Source organism: Mixophyes fleayi, chromosome 3 (genome assembly GCF_038048845.1).
Source record: "Mixophyes fleayi isolate aMixFle1 chromosome 3, aMixFle1.hap1, whole genome shotgun sequence".
In the NCBI taxonomy this organism is placed as follows: Eukaryota; Metazoa; Chordata; class Amphibia; order Anura; family Limnodynastidae; genus Mixophyes; species Mixophyes fleayi.
The window spans coordinates 324,322,933-324,336,566 of record NC_134404.1 but is presented as its reverse complement, the minus strand read 5'-3'; positions in this window follow the sequence as shown (position 1 = coordinate 324,336,566).

Below are 13,634 nucleotides of genomic sequence, written 5' to 3'. Positions count from 1 at the left end.
TGTCCCCACATTTCAAATATACCTCTCCCTCCAATGCAACATGGTTTTGCCAACGTGCAAAGTTGCTCCTTTTTATGCTTTGCTCTCCTTAATGACTCAGGTCCATACTGTCTTCTGATCCACTTTCTACTAAATCTATTTGTGCAATAAGTATTTTAGAAACTTTAACATACCATCTTAAAAGAAAAAACATACTTGATGGTTGTGTCTATAGCAACCAATCAGACTCTAGCTATCAATTATCTAGTGCATGGTAATCACCAAACTTTAGCTTCCAACTCATTTTCATCTATTGTGTAATAAGTGTGTAAATCACAGAGATGAGTTCGATAGCTTTATAACCCTGTTATAAGTTGCATTCATTGCATTTATTGAGACTTTACTTTTCTAGAAACACACTATTTATGAAGTCACAGCGATACATAATCTTAGTATAATATATGGGTAGCAATCATTTGGTACAATAAACATAGGGACTATTTTTTGTTAACCTGAATGCACCCTATGGAAAATGTGCACGTCTGTCTGGCTTCTGTTGATTTATTAGCAACAATCAGAATTAGCATTAAAGAAAAAAATGCATATTCAATTAAAGACTCTAGGGAGAGAACAATACCTTTCCTCTTTGCAGAAAGGGTGATAGATTTATGGCAAAGTCTTACAGATTTGGTAGGGGGTCAGTTTGATGAAGAATAGTAATCAGCAAAATTTACAAAACTGTTCCACACAATATTTTGCCTCATTCATTTTATTATGAAATTGTGCATGTTTCTTCGTCCCATAAGTGTTTTCTCAAACCACACTACACACATACTTGCCAACTTTTTCAGGTGGATGTGTATAGGTGGAGTGGGCTGGGTTTATAAAATTGCGTCATTTATAGCACCGCCCCCACTACCTAAGAATCGAGTCATTGCGGCACTAATTGTGGCCACTTCACTAGGAAGTGGGCAGACGCAGGAGGGTACTCTCCTGGGAGTCCGGGAGACTATCCGAAATTCGTGAGACTCCCGGACATTCCGGGAGAGTTGGCAAGCATGACTACACAGCAGAATCAATCCGCCGCCGTCAACCCTATTCAAAGATTATAAATTTAGGACAGAATAAAGAAACAAAAGTGAAACCTAAAGATTGTATCAGTAGAATATCAGAACTTTACGAAATGACCTGTTCCACCAGGAAACTCCAATTGTTTTAAATTTCGCCACAGATTCGCTCATCTCTAATATAAAATTAACAAATGCATTAGCAATAAAACGCTATTGTGAAGACTTATGTGCGGGGTGGGGAATTCTGAGCAAAGTGCGCCTGACATCACCGGAATATCTGTCTGTGCACACTACTGGTTGCTACACCTCTACGAGGTACGAGCAAAAATGAGGGTAGAGGCTGGTCATTGCCGCGGAGTCTCTTTGCGGGACGTTTCGGCGCACCTTAGCGGCAATTTGCTCAGAATTGAAATCCCCCTTAGAAGTGAAGAAAAACACAATGCAAATTATACTTATTATATTACATACTTACCCACTTTTGAAGGTCCGTTGAAGGGGCGTGGCCACACGTGGTGCACCATTAGGCTCCACCCCGTCAATCTTATGCAATTTCAGCCAATCAAAGCAGTGGGCGGGTCCACGATGCCACGTTTATCCCCGCCCCCAGCCAACAACAGAGACAGCTGGATTCGGGATTTTTGCCTGCTCTCTCTGGAGTCCGGGAGAACTCACAAAAATTCGGGAGTCTCTCGGACATTCCGGGAGAGTAGACAACTATGTTATATTACAAATATTTTTCAAGTTTGTTTTGTAAGTTGAAATTTAAGGATACATTCTACCTATATTTCAGAATATATTACACGTACTGCCTATATACCTTTAATGAAATAAATAAAATAAATAGAGAGCTGACACAGAATTGTTTACCTATTAATCATCAGTTTCCACAGATTACGTGACTCAACAATCTTTTAGATCTGAAAAAAAATAGACTCACATACAGAGAGCGGATGTTTTAGGAAATTGCTCAATCCAATCATATGATACATATTATGGCATATTATATTATTTATATTAATAATCTCCCCCAGACTATGTTTTCTGCCTGATCCCCTGCTTTGCTCAAGATACTTCAATGCATTTATTTTAATTAAATGTAATTAAAAGCATCATTTGATTGAGTCCTGCGAGAGGCAATATGTTGTAGGGTAATAGGAATTGTAAGCATTATCTATAAATGCATGGAGCCTGCGCTATAAATAACAGGGTTTCCAGGAAGGAAGGAACACTTAATGGAAAGATTAGCTGCACTGAAAGCTAATTTACTCCAGGCATAATATAGTTGTACTATATTCCAAAGCTCAGTTTATTATTTTATTTTTACTGCTGGAGGAACCCACCTCTGCATCGGGCTAATCCAAACAGTTTACTACATTAGACATAAGTTAAAACAGCATTTCAGCAGGAACACAACACGGTCTGCATTCTAATCTTCTTTTACATTTAATGGCACAAAGCACATCATTGATTTGCAAATGTTGTGTACAACTTGTAACGGGAACAGTTGGAAGATCACAATGATTGACTGCAATGCATTCTAACCATGTACGGCACATTGGCTGAATGGAACAAAAGAGAGACAACTGTGCTCTGGACTTCATTGTTATTAGACTTTACTGGACCCACACAAAGGAGCCAGCGCGGTGGGAGCTTGGGCACCCCTAATATTTATGCTGGCACAGCAATTAACCATGTCTTTGTTTTTTTCAGTCATATAGTGCTAAGGGGGGCATGAGCCCCCCAATCATTTTAAAAACGTGACTCTTATGTTGTTGTGTACTAGTTATTAGAACCTTGGATACCAGTAGAATATATAACACAGAAACCCGAACAACAACCTCAGTAAGAGGCTTACTCTGTTCTTTAAATTTACTCCCCTTCATTCGGCACCACTTAGTTGCTCCAAGGCTGCAAGACTGTGCTGTTTTATTAATTCTATGGTAAATATCAAATTCTAACTGTGCACAAGTTTCTCCTAGACTGCAAAGCTGGTCAATTTTATTATTTGTGAAAAGCAAAAAGAGAGAAGATATAAAGATACGCTAGAGCTATCTGATAAACCAATGAAGAATAACATGGAACATATACTGTATATTAAACCTAACTTTTATTAGTAATTGTAAAACCAGCAAGATATAGAAAGATATACTCTATAAAAACAAATGTGTGCATTAAAATCAACTGGATGCGCCAAAAGCCATATATTCAATGTGATCAGGGGAGTATTCTTATATGAACGAATGTATATAATTTGCTGTTGTTATCAAAAGGATTCCTCCTAAAAAATTCCTCCAAAGTAATCCATTAACCACATCTGGTGTGGGCAAAAAACAGTGGGCTGATATATGAAGATAGCACCAATTGCCTCTCTGACCTTCTGTTACACAGAATAAGCTCTATAAATATATGGGAGGTGTTTTGCTAACTACCTATCAAGCTTCAACTAACTTTGGGTTTAATCGAGCAAAATATCAATATAAGAAACACCTTAAAAATTCATAAGGCAATAGGAGCATGCAGTGAGACGCCGACGCGCGTTTCGCTGTGTATGCTTAATCGTGGCAATTTTATTATTTCTATGGTAAATAAAAATTTCATGCTATCCCTTCATCAGCATTTTTTATAGAGATCAGAAGTGCTGTTTTTAGTGTTAATAATGGTATGCTTGCTACTATAAACTATTTGTTATAATTTTATTGTTGTCTTTGTAGTGAGAGGTCAGTAGGGTTAACGCCAGGCACTGATCACATGATTCTGTTACTTACACATAGCCTTGTTTGCCAGTGTTTTTGTGTGGATTTGTTTTGTGTGCTTTGTTGCAAGAGTGTGTGCCGATATCTATAGCACAGTAAGAGTTACACAGGAGTTCACTCCATGCTGATCTCTCCTCGTCACCTTCCTCTTCCCAAATCCTAAGCAACCGTGATGATTGGCTTGTCCACTTTTTTTTTGCTGACCTCTCCTCACTTATTTTCATAGAAAAATCCCCATGATGGTCGTTCCCTCGACCTGATCTTCTTCCACCTTTGTGACATCTCTAACTTCTCCAATTCAGTCGCCCCCCTTTCTGATCACAATATGCTTTTTCTCTTCCTATCTCTACCTCCTGCCCCAAACCTCCCCAATGCCCAAAGTCACTTGCACTCAGGGACACCTTATCCTCTTCTTGACCTCCCTAAAACCCCTCCTCACTCACATTTCTTCTCAATCTTGCCCCAATGCTGTCAGCTCTCTCTACAAACCTCACTCTTTAATGCTCTTGAAACTGCAGCCACCCCACTTTGTCTTTGTCACTCCAAATCCCAACTCTGGCACTTCCCACAGTCTCAACGTCTCCAAAAGTGATCCCAAACTACCAAACGCCATTGGTGAAAATCCTGTCCCAGCACTGACTTCATCCACTTCCTTTCTTCAGCTACCCTCCCTCTCTCTCTCTCTCTCTCTCTCTCTCTCTCCAAACTATCTTACTATAAAATCCTTCATCTCCTGTCTGTCCAACAGTCCTCACTGCTTTTTCTACACTCAATTGCTTCTCAATTTGCTTCTCCAGCTTTCCTCACTCGCTACTCAAAACTTTGCCATTTACTTTAGAGACAAAATTGGCATTGTCCACCATTAAATATACTCTGTCCTTATCCACTCCACCATGTCCACACTCTCTGCCTCCCATCCGGCCACTGTAAGTTTCATACCTCCTGTAACTGAATCCGAGATCTTCACTCTCCTCTCTTACTCCCATGTGACATCTTCTCTTACGGGGATAGGAGGAGGAGGCTTCCCATAGAGGGAGTGTGGATGGATCATAAGATCTGCGGCCAAATGAAGGAAGCTGGCTGGTCCTGGAGGAGGGGCTGGCCACCAACTACCACACTGTCCCAGCATCGGCCCAAAATGGAGTTTGGCTGTCCGGCCCAGCCGGTCCCTGAGCTGGCAACACCCCTCTTGGTCCTAGAACTCAATCTTTACTGTAAATTCTGCTGTTGGCAGATATGAAATTAAATATGTTAACACAGCTCCAAAGGGACAACTTTCTTCTCAATCATGTTTGTGTAGTTGTGCTTGGACGGTTAGCCGATATGGAATAACAATGTCTACAATCATCTGTGAAGATTTCATTTTGCGATAACAGCTGTAATCTCTGTCTATTTTTATTTAAATTCCATTCCATGAACGTCCACGGTGTGAGTGTGACTAACCTCCGATTGTAGAGGTCATCATGTCTGTTGGAAGTTCGTGGGTGCATACGTGGGCGATTAGCTTGAATGAAACAATGAAATCTATAAATAATAGGTCAGGTTTTTCCATTTCTTAAATTCCATATAATAAATGTCCATGTTGGTGAGTGTGTTGAATGATTGATTACTTCTATATGATATTTGGATATATGCTAAAACTTGTAATAAACCGAGCTGTAAAACTCAGCTTTATTATATTATATTAACCTCTCGCTGTAAATATGTTTTTTGGTCTTGTTGGCCTTCATATTATTATTATTATTATTAATTTTTATTTATAGGGCGTCACAAGGTGTCCGTAGCGCTGTACAGGGACAAACGAGTTACAGTACAAGGTGAGACAGCACAGTACAGTAAACAGTAAGCACAGTAACTCAGTAAGCTCAATGCACAGCTAGAGAGGGTGGGGGAAGGGGGAGGGAGGATCCACAAACAACGGAGCCCAAGAAGGAGGGCGTGGAAGACAGGGAGACCCCCAGAGGGGACGGGGGTGGAGGGTCCTCGAGGAGGAGGGCTAAGTAGCTGGAGAGCAGAGTTAGGAGTGGTGGAAACAGGAGGAGAGATGGCCCTGCTCAGAGGAGCGTACAATCTAAGGGATCTGCCATCACAAGGCTGAGTCCATTGGTTAGGGTTCAATATTTAAACAAGACTTGCCGTGGCCCAGGGTAAGAGAGGTCCTGAAAGTATATGATTTATGAGTCTCCTTCTCTGCCTTAATTCCCTCTTCTTCCCCCTTCTTTTTGCCTCCTATGCTTTGTCCTGTTAAGCCATGTACTGCTTTACAGTATGCTCTACATACAATGCTGCAGACGTTTTGTGGCGCCATATACATAGAAGATAATAATAGGTGAATAATTACTTCTTCAGGATAAATAGTCATTGAACGTCAGGGTTATCAGTCATAGATAATGGGTCAAGGTTCCGAGCCCGGAACTGGAATACGTAGGAAATAAACACATTAAATTCAGGGTAACTAGACAAGACACAAAACATGCCTCAGGCTGTCTCACAGATGAAAGCAGACACAAAGGACATCTGTAAAAAGCAGCGCTCTTACTTATGTAAGGTTCTATTTTGGGAAAATACCTCCTTTGTATCTTTTTCAAAGTCCTCTATATGTTCTAGTTACTACTATATAATAATCTATATGTTTCCCATGTACAGTGCTGTCAGTTAGGCTAAAGCACTACTACATAGACCAAGGTTTGCTTTGCATAGGAGCCAGATCTGTGCATGATGTGGGTGCTTGAGCAAAATCTAGAAATCAAAGGATTGATGCACATTTGTGGCCTTTTTACGATTATATATTTCAGAGATTCAAAGGGTTATGTTTGTAATTTGCTCCTTAAATTCACTGGATGGCTACACACCCGTCAATCCTGACTGTCAAACAACAGGATCAGTGTTACACTACCTTGTGTGCATGGTAGTATAGGTTTACTAGAAGCTGGTGCAAACAATAGAATATTGGAGGGAAACCCCTAAGTGATGACAGAAAAATACACCAAGGTGTGACAGTCAGCACATAAATACTGTATAGTCAGGTAGAAATCTGAATTCTGGGCAAACAGAATGGTAGGGGGTCACAAACCATGGTCAGGGCAGGCGGCAGACATGAATAATCTATAACTAGGCTGAGGTCAGTGCAGGCAGCAGACAAGAATAATCTATAACTAGGCTGAGGTCAGTGCAGGCAACAGACAAGAATGGTGGAAAACAAGATGGTCAGTAACAAACAGGATAACAGGACATAGCATACAAGCCAGACAAAAGAATTATATAACTTGCAATGAGTATTTGCTGCTGACAACCTTTTTAAACCCCCCTGAGAGCAATCCCAACAAATCAATCAGCCGAGCCCTCACAGCACTAATGAATGAATTCCTGTTCAACCCTGGAGTCAGTGAAGGTGTAAAGGCAAACAATAAATAATTTAATTGTCCTAATATGCAGAGTTTTCATTCAGGTTGTCATTGTTTCTATGCCGGATTCTGGCATTATGCCTGGCATTTGGCCATAATGTAGGTGACTAAACTGAATGAGATCTGGGCACTCAGAGTGCAGTCCGACAAGACAGATCCCCTCTAGCTTCAATGGAGATTTTTACTGTGTTTATCTGATTACTGCACACACAGACCTGATTTTTTGTTTTTTGATAGATTATTATTGGCCATCGGGCGTCTATATCCCATCCGGCGATATTGGTCAACCTCCTATTAGTGCAACAAATATAACAATTTGTTGGCTGACTTTGCTATGGCTAAAAAGTGAAAGCTCTCTTTTTCTGGGGCTGACATTTATACTTATTGAATAAATGTTCACCTCGGCTGCATCAACTGCCCAAAGTCAGATGGTTTGAATTCCATTGCACGAAAAGTGATTTCTATTAATGTCCTGATGTCCTACACACTTCTCTATCGATTGTAAACACAGCAGAGTCCCAAACAGCAGAGAACATTATCAAACCACTATATGATGAAAGGTTCTGGAGACTTGAAGAGAGTGGAGAGTGGAAGAACCGCGTTCACCAGCAAACATTAAACTGCTGTATAATATGGAATATAGTTTGCAGTCAGCAACTAGAGTGAAAAGAACTTTTACAAATACAATATTGAACATTGTAACATGTATTTAATATTGGATTAATTTACAATTTAAAGGCTCAGACAAACAAGTATTTTTTTCCTACCTCCGAGATACATTTTTGACTTGGGACAGATGTTGGATGGATAAATTCCGCAGCCAGTATTCTTCAATATAAATTTTGGAACACTGCAGATGGAAATTTTTTTGTTCATCCAAGTTCCATTATTTCTAGCAGGATACTGTTTCGTCTTTTCAAACCATAGCATGTTGCATTCTTTTGCCTGTGATTTTTTTTTTTTTTTGGACGTTGAGTGAATGAGGTGCATGAAAAGTGAATATCACACATTTTTTTTATATGTTTTCAGGGTGTTGTTATATTGTGGGATATGCTTAAAAAGAATTCAGGGTCCGTCATTGAAGTCAAGGAAGAAAAAAAAAGAAAAAACTACATGAAGTTCAAATGCAAAAGCACATTTACAAATTAACAGAAAAGACTACAAGCCTGCTACTTTAGTAATGACAGATAAATATGTATTTTCTATTTTGCATCTGCCGTCATGTATTTCCATGATGGATCTCAGACATTATTAATAATAATAGTAATAATATAAATAATGAAAATAATATATATGCATAAATATCTCTCATGTCTATGTATTTATTCAGCTATCTATTAAAGATTAGCAAAATTGTGGCAAGCTTTCATGCTGAAACCTCTCCGGCTACGTTGGATCCCTGGTTAGGCTGCCTTCATATCTCTCTCTCTCCCTCTCCCTCTCCCTCTCTCTCTCCCTCTCCCTCTCCCTCTTCCTCTCCCTCTCTCTCTCTCCCTCTCTCTCCCCCTCTCCCCTCTCCCTCTCTCTCTCCCTCTCTCTCTCTCTCTCTCTCTCTCTCCCTCCCTCTCATTCTCCCTCTCCCTCTCTATCTCTCCCTCTCTATCTCTCCCTCTCTCTCTCCCTCTCTCTCCTCTCTATCTCTCCCTCTTTCTCTCCCTCTCTCTTTCTATCTCTCTCTCTCTCTCCCTCTCTCTCTCTCTTTCTCTCTCGCTCTCTCTCTCTCTCCCTCTCCCTCTCTCTCCCTCTCCCTCTCTCTCCCTCTCCCTCTTTCTTTCCCTCTCTCTATCTCTCTCTCTCTCTCTCTCTCCCTCTCCCTCTCCCCCACTCTCTCTCTCTCTCTCTCTCCCTCTCTCTCCTCTCTCTCTCTCTCTCTCCCTCTCTCTCCCTCTCTCTCTCTCTCTCTCTCCCTCTCTCTCTCTCCTCTCTCTCTCTCCCTCTCTCCCTCTCTCTCTCTCTCCTCTCTATCTCTCCCTCTCTTTCTTTTTCTCTCTCTCTCTCTCTCCTGTTCATCCATCCATCGCGGGGTGAAATACTATTATTTATTATTCGAGACTGATAATACTGCTAACAATAGCCACCCATACTTTGCTCACCAGTTATTCCTCTGCCTTCTGTATCTGTGTTTCACACATCTTGTAGATTGTAAGCTCGATTTGTGCATCATTACTTTCTAATTACTTTCATTGTATGTAGTTCACGTAATTTCATGATCCCACCATTGTACATTGCTGCATAATATGTTGGTGCTTTATAAATAAAAACATACAAATAATACAGACTGATAGCTGTTGGCATTGACAGAAAGTAAAGCCTGATCAAGACCCACTGGGGCTCTCGGCAAAATAATGGTTTGGGCTCACTTTGCCCCCTCCTTTTCTCAAAGAAATCCACATTGAAACAGGTTAGGGTAATCCAGGCTGCTCAGAAAGGTTTAACTTTATTTTTTCATCCCGGTTTTTATTTTTTTAAAAGCCATTCAACTGTGGCTGCTTGATCTCTCTGGGGTCAGCCCTGGTCTAAAGGGGAAGGCCCGTCAGATACCATTACATGACAGGTAGCTTGGCTGCAAATCTGAATGTTGTTAGCTGCCTGTCAGTATGGGCCCCTGTTCTTAGCGTGGTTTCGCGAGATAAGGATTATCACATCTCGCGTGACCTCACTAAGAACCGCGGTCCCGAGCTGACAGGTAGCTAACAACAATCATAATATAATAATACAATAATATTGCCCTCTTAATGTAATGAAAAATAAATTTTGCCTCCACAATTTAATTAGAAATTCATTTTGACACTTAATCAATAAATAATGATTTCCCCATAATTTATAAGTCAATGATGCTTTCTCTTATGTTCTGAGAGGCAAGATAGCTCAAGCAACAAGCAGGTATAGAACAACCTGTCTATTTTCTGGCCGTTTTTTTGGCGGTTTTGCTGGCGGTTTTGACTAAACCGGCAGTTTAGCTGCTTTCAATTATCACACATCGACAGGCATTTAACATTTCAGCCTCAAATCACCCTAAAGTAAATGCGGTGGTTTGGAGTACTAAGCCTCTGACGATGTGTGGCACTTTAAAACCATCTCCTAATGTGACTATTAGTAAATCTACTCACAGGAGTGGAGTAGGTGCAGTTGCTTAGTAACCGGCGCTGCAAGCCGGAAGAATAGCAGTACCTGACTGAGAGACACCGGACATACAGTGGCCAAAGACGCGCCCACTGGCGCATATTGCAGGAAGTGGCTGTATTTTTGTACACATGGAGTAAAAAAAATACAAATGTCTGTTACATATGCATAATGAGTCCAAATCAGTAAAAACACAGTTATATGTTATGCAGGTAATGGGCCTGATTCATCACGGCACGTATCTGTTGAGTTTGAGCATATCGTGCACAAAATTACTCTGTGCATGGCCAGAACCGTGAGATACGTCCGGGAACACAGCCCAGTTCCGTGAACCTGCGCGCGTAAAGAACACTTGCTACAGCCTACGATTTTGGGGAGTGAACTTGGAGGGGAAGAGGCGTTTTGCCATAGTGAATGTGTGGTGGTCGAGACGGATGGGATTTCCTTCCCTTACCTTGTCCTCCAGACACGAGTCAGGTTCTTTTCTGATCAGATATCCGGTGGTCAGGAGATAAATACTTCAATGAAAGGGACAAGGATTGGTTAAACAACTTGGGTTTATTAAGAATGCGGTAAGGATAATTTTGGTAAGCCACCGTGCCACTGACCACTTCAGCTTAATAGTAATGACAAAATAATCGTTTGATCAGCATAGAGCACAATAGCATTTAACATATAATATTCACCTGGTGAATATAAGGCACAATAGCGATAACATCTTCAATATCAATAAATCAATTTTTAGGTAAATCACTTAACATTAACATTCATCTAAAACATTTGGTGCACCAATATTATCCCTGGTAACGTTACCATATTTTACACTCAGTCCTGGGTTGAACTGTGCACAGCAATTTTGTAGTGTTTAAATATCCTGCAGAGGTTTCCAGAAGGGTTAATAATCCCGATTAAGTCTCTGTACTTTCTCTCTAAAAGGTAGATGTTAAACTGTAGGCAGTATTAAAGATTATAACAAAACACAGGACTGTTGCTCAATTCAGTCACAAGATGGCGCTGTTCTCTAATCACTCTTCCCTCTGACGCTGGGGCGTGTGTAGTACACTGCAGGCTAGGATTTTAACATGGAAAGGTTCTGCAGTTCGTGGAGACTGTGTTGGACGCCCCACTGTGTGTCCTCAGCCGTTCTCCAGCCGTGTGTGCTGGCAATGTCACCAATTCCAGCAGCAGATCAGTCTCTCATGTCAGCTTCCCCTTTCTTGTTGCTATATCACACACTCCTCCTTCCTGCACATCCTCCTGGGTACGTACTTTCAGTTCAACTGTCAACTGTCAACTGTCATTCCCACTGTGTCTTCCTCAGCCTCTAGTAACCCCTTGTAGCCCTGCATTTTAAAAGTGTTTATGCACTTCCTCTGTGCTGTTTAATAGGGCTTTGGGGCACCACAAATGTACAGTAGGGGTGTGCCAAGTCATGCGCACACAGCAACGTTCAAACACGGCGCGCAAAGCCTAAATATGTGCGTATTATATTGAATGCGGGTTGCGCTCAGAATATATTACTTGATATATCAGGCTTAATATATTTTGTTCCATAAAGGGTTCAACAGCAGCAGGGAAGTAGCTGTGGTCTCTCCAATAATACCGCTTTCATACTGCCGCCCCGGCAATATCCCGGGTTTTTCAAGCCGGGTTTTTGCCGGGGCTCGGAGCGTCCCAGCTCAGAAACACCATTTATATTGCACCTCGGACCCGGGAATTTCCCGGGTTGACCCCATTCATACTGCACAAGTCTGTGCCCTGGCAATTTGTGGGAGTCATCACCAGAGCAGTTTTCATTGGCTGAAAAATGGTGATGTCATTGAAAGGTGACTGGTTTTTTGACGCATAAAGATTATGCAAAAGTGGGTGGTGATTGTTTACCACATTACTTTTCATCATGGCCGGCGACTCACTTTTGTGTAGCCCAGAGTTCATGTTTACTAGTGTGTTTTTGCTGTTTTATGCAGCAAATGAGAGTTTGCTGCAGCTGCTGACACTGTGCACTCTTGCACAGTCCCAGTTCAGGAGGAGGAAGGCGAAGTTTATGGCACAACAGAAGAAAACTCGGTGTCTGTATATGCGCAGGAGGAGAGCTTTTCTCAGGGCCAGCATTGCCTCAATTTTGAGATTCAGTGCTGCCAGTAACCGAACCATGCGTGTCAGAGAGCGTAGCCACGGAGAAGCTTTCTGGTCTACTGTGGAAGCGTTTGAGGAACAGCAGTGGATGCAACACTTCAGAATGTCACGTGGGATATTTAAGTATGTGCTGGACCTTATTACCCCAGCACTTTCCAGGAAGGCCACTAACTTTGGGAAACCTATTCCACCATGTAGGCGCCTTTCTATTGTGTTGTGGTGGTATGCTACCCCTGGAGAATACCGGACAATCTCCTGCTTGTTTGGAGTGGGGATATCCACGGTGTGCACTCTAGTGCATGAAGTCACCACGGCATTGCTGGAAACCCTGTATCATCGCTTCATCTCCTTACCGCAAGGTCAGCGCCTGGATGATACAATTGCAGGATTCCTGAAGCGTGTGTTTCCACAGTGTGCTGGAGCCATAGACGGGACACACATCCCCATCATTGCCCCCACAGACAACCATGCGGATTACTACAACCGCAAAGGCTGGCATTCCATCATTCTGCAGGCTGTGGTTGACCACAACTATTGGTAAGCATTTTTTATGGGTTTTTTTTTATGTGACTGTGCCATGTGTGATGCGTATTGTAAAACATTGCTATATGTATTTTTTTTATGTCAGTTTCACAGATGTTTTCATCGGCTGGCCTGGACGTTCCCATGACGCTAGAGTTCTAGCAAATTCAGACCTTTACCAAATTGCTGAGGAAAGACAAGATGGCTGGCTGTTCCCTAGAGAGGTAAATATCGGTGTAATGTTGTATGATGTTTTTGTAATTGAAGCTTATATACTATTGTTTGCTATCAATATTGTATGTATTTACTGCCCCTTTTTATATATAGATGTACCACTTGCAAAATGCATTTTCACCATATAGTACCAAGTGTACTGCGTTATGTGACCAATATTTTTAACATGGTGACGTGAAACTGCATGTTTTTATTTACAGAAATCTACGTTTGTTGATGGTGTGGAGATACCGGTACACATCATTGGGGATGCTGCTTACCCTTTGAGGCGCTGGCTGATGAAGGGGTTCACTCAGCAAAATCACCTGTCTCAACAACAGATCCGGTTTACACATACCCTCAGCTCGGCTCGGATGGTGGTGAAAAATGCTTTTGGGCGCTTGAAAGGACGTTGGCGCTGTCTATTGAAGCTC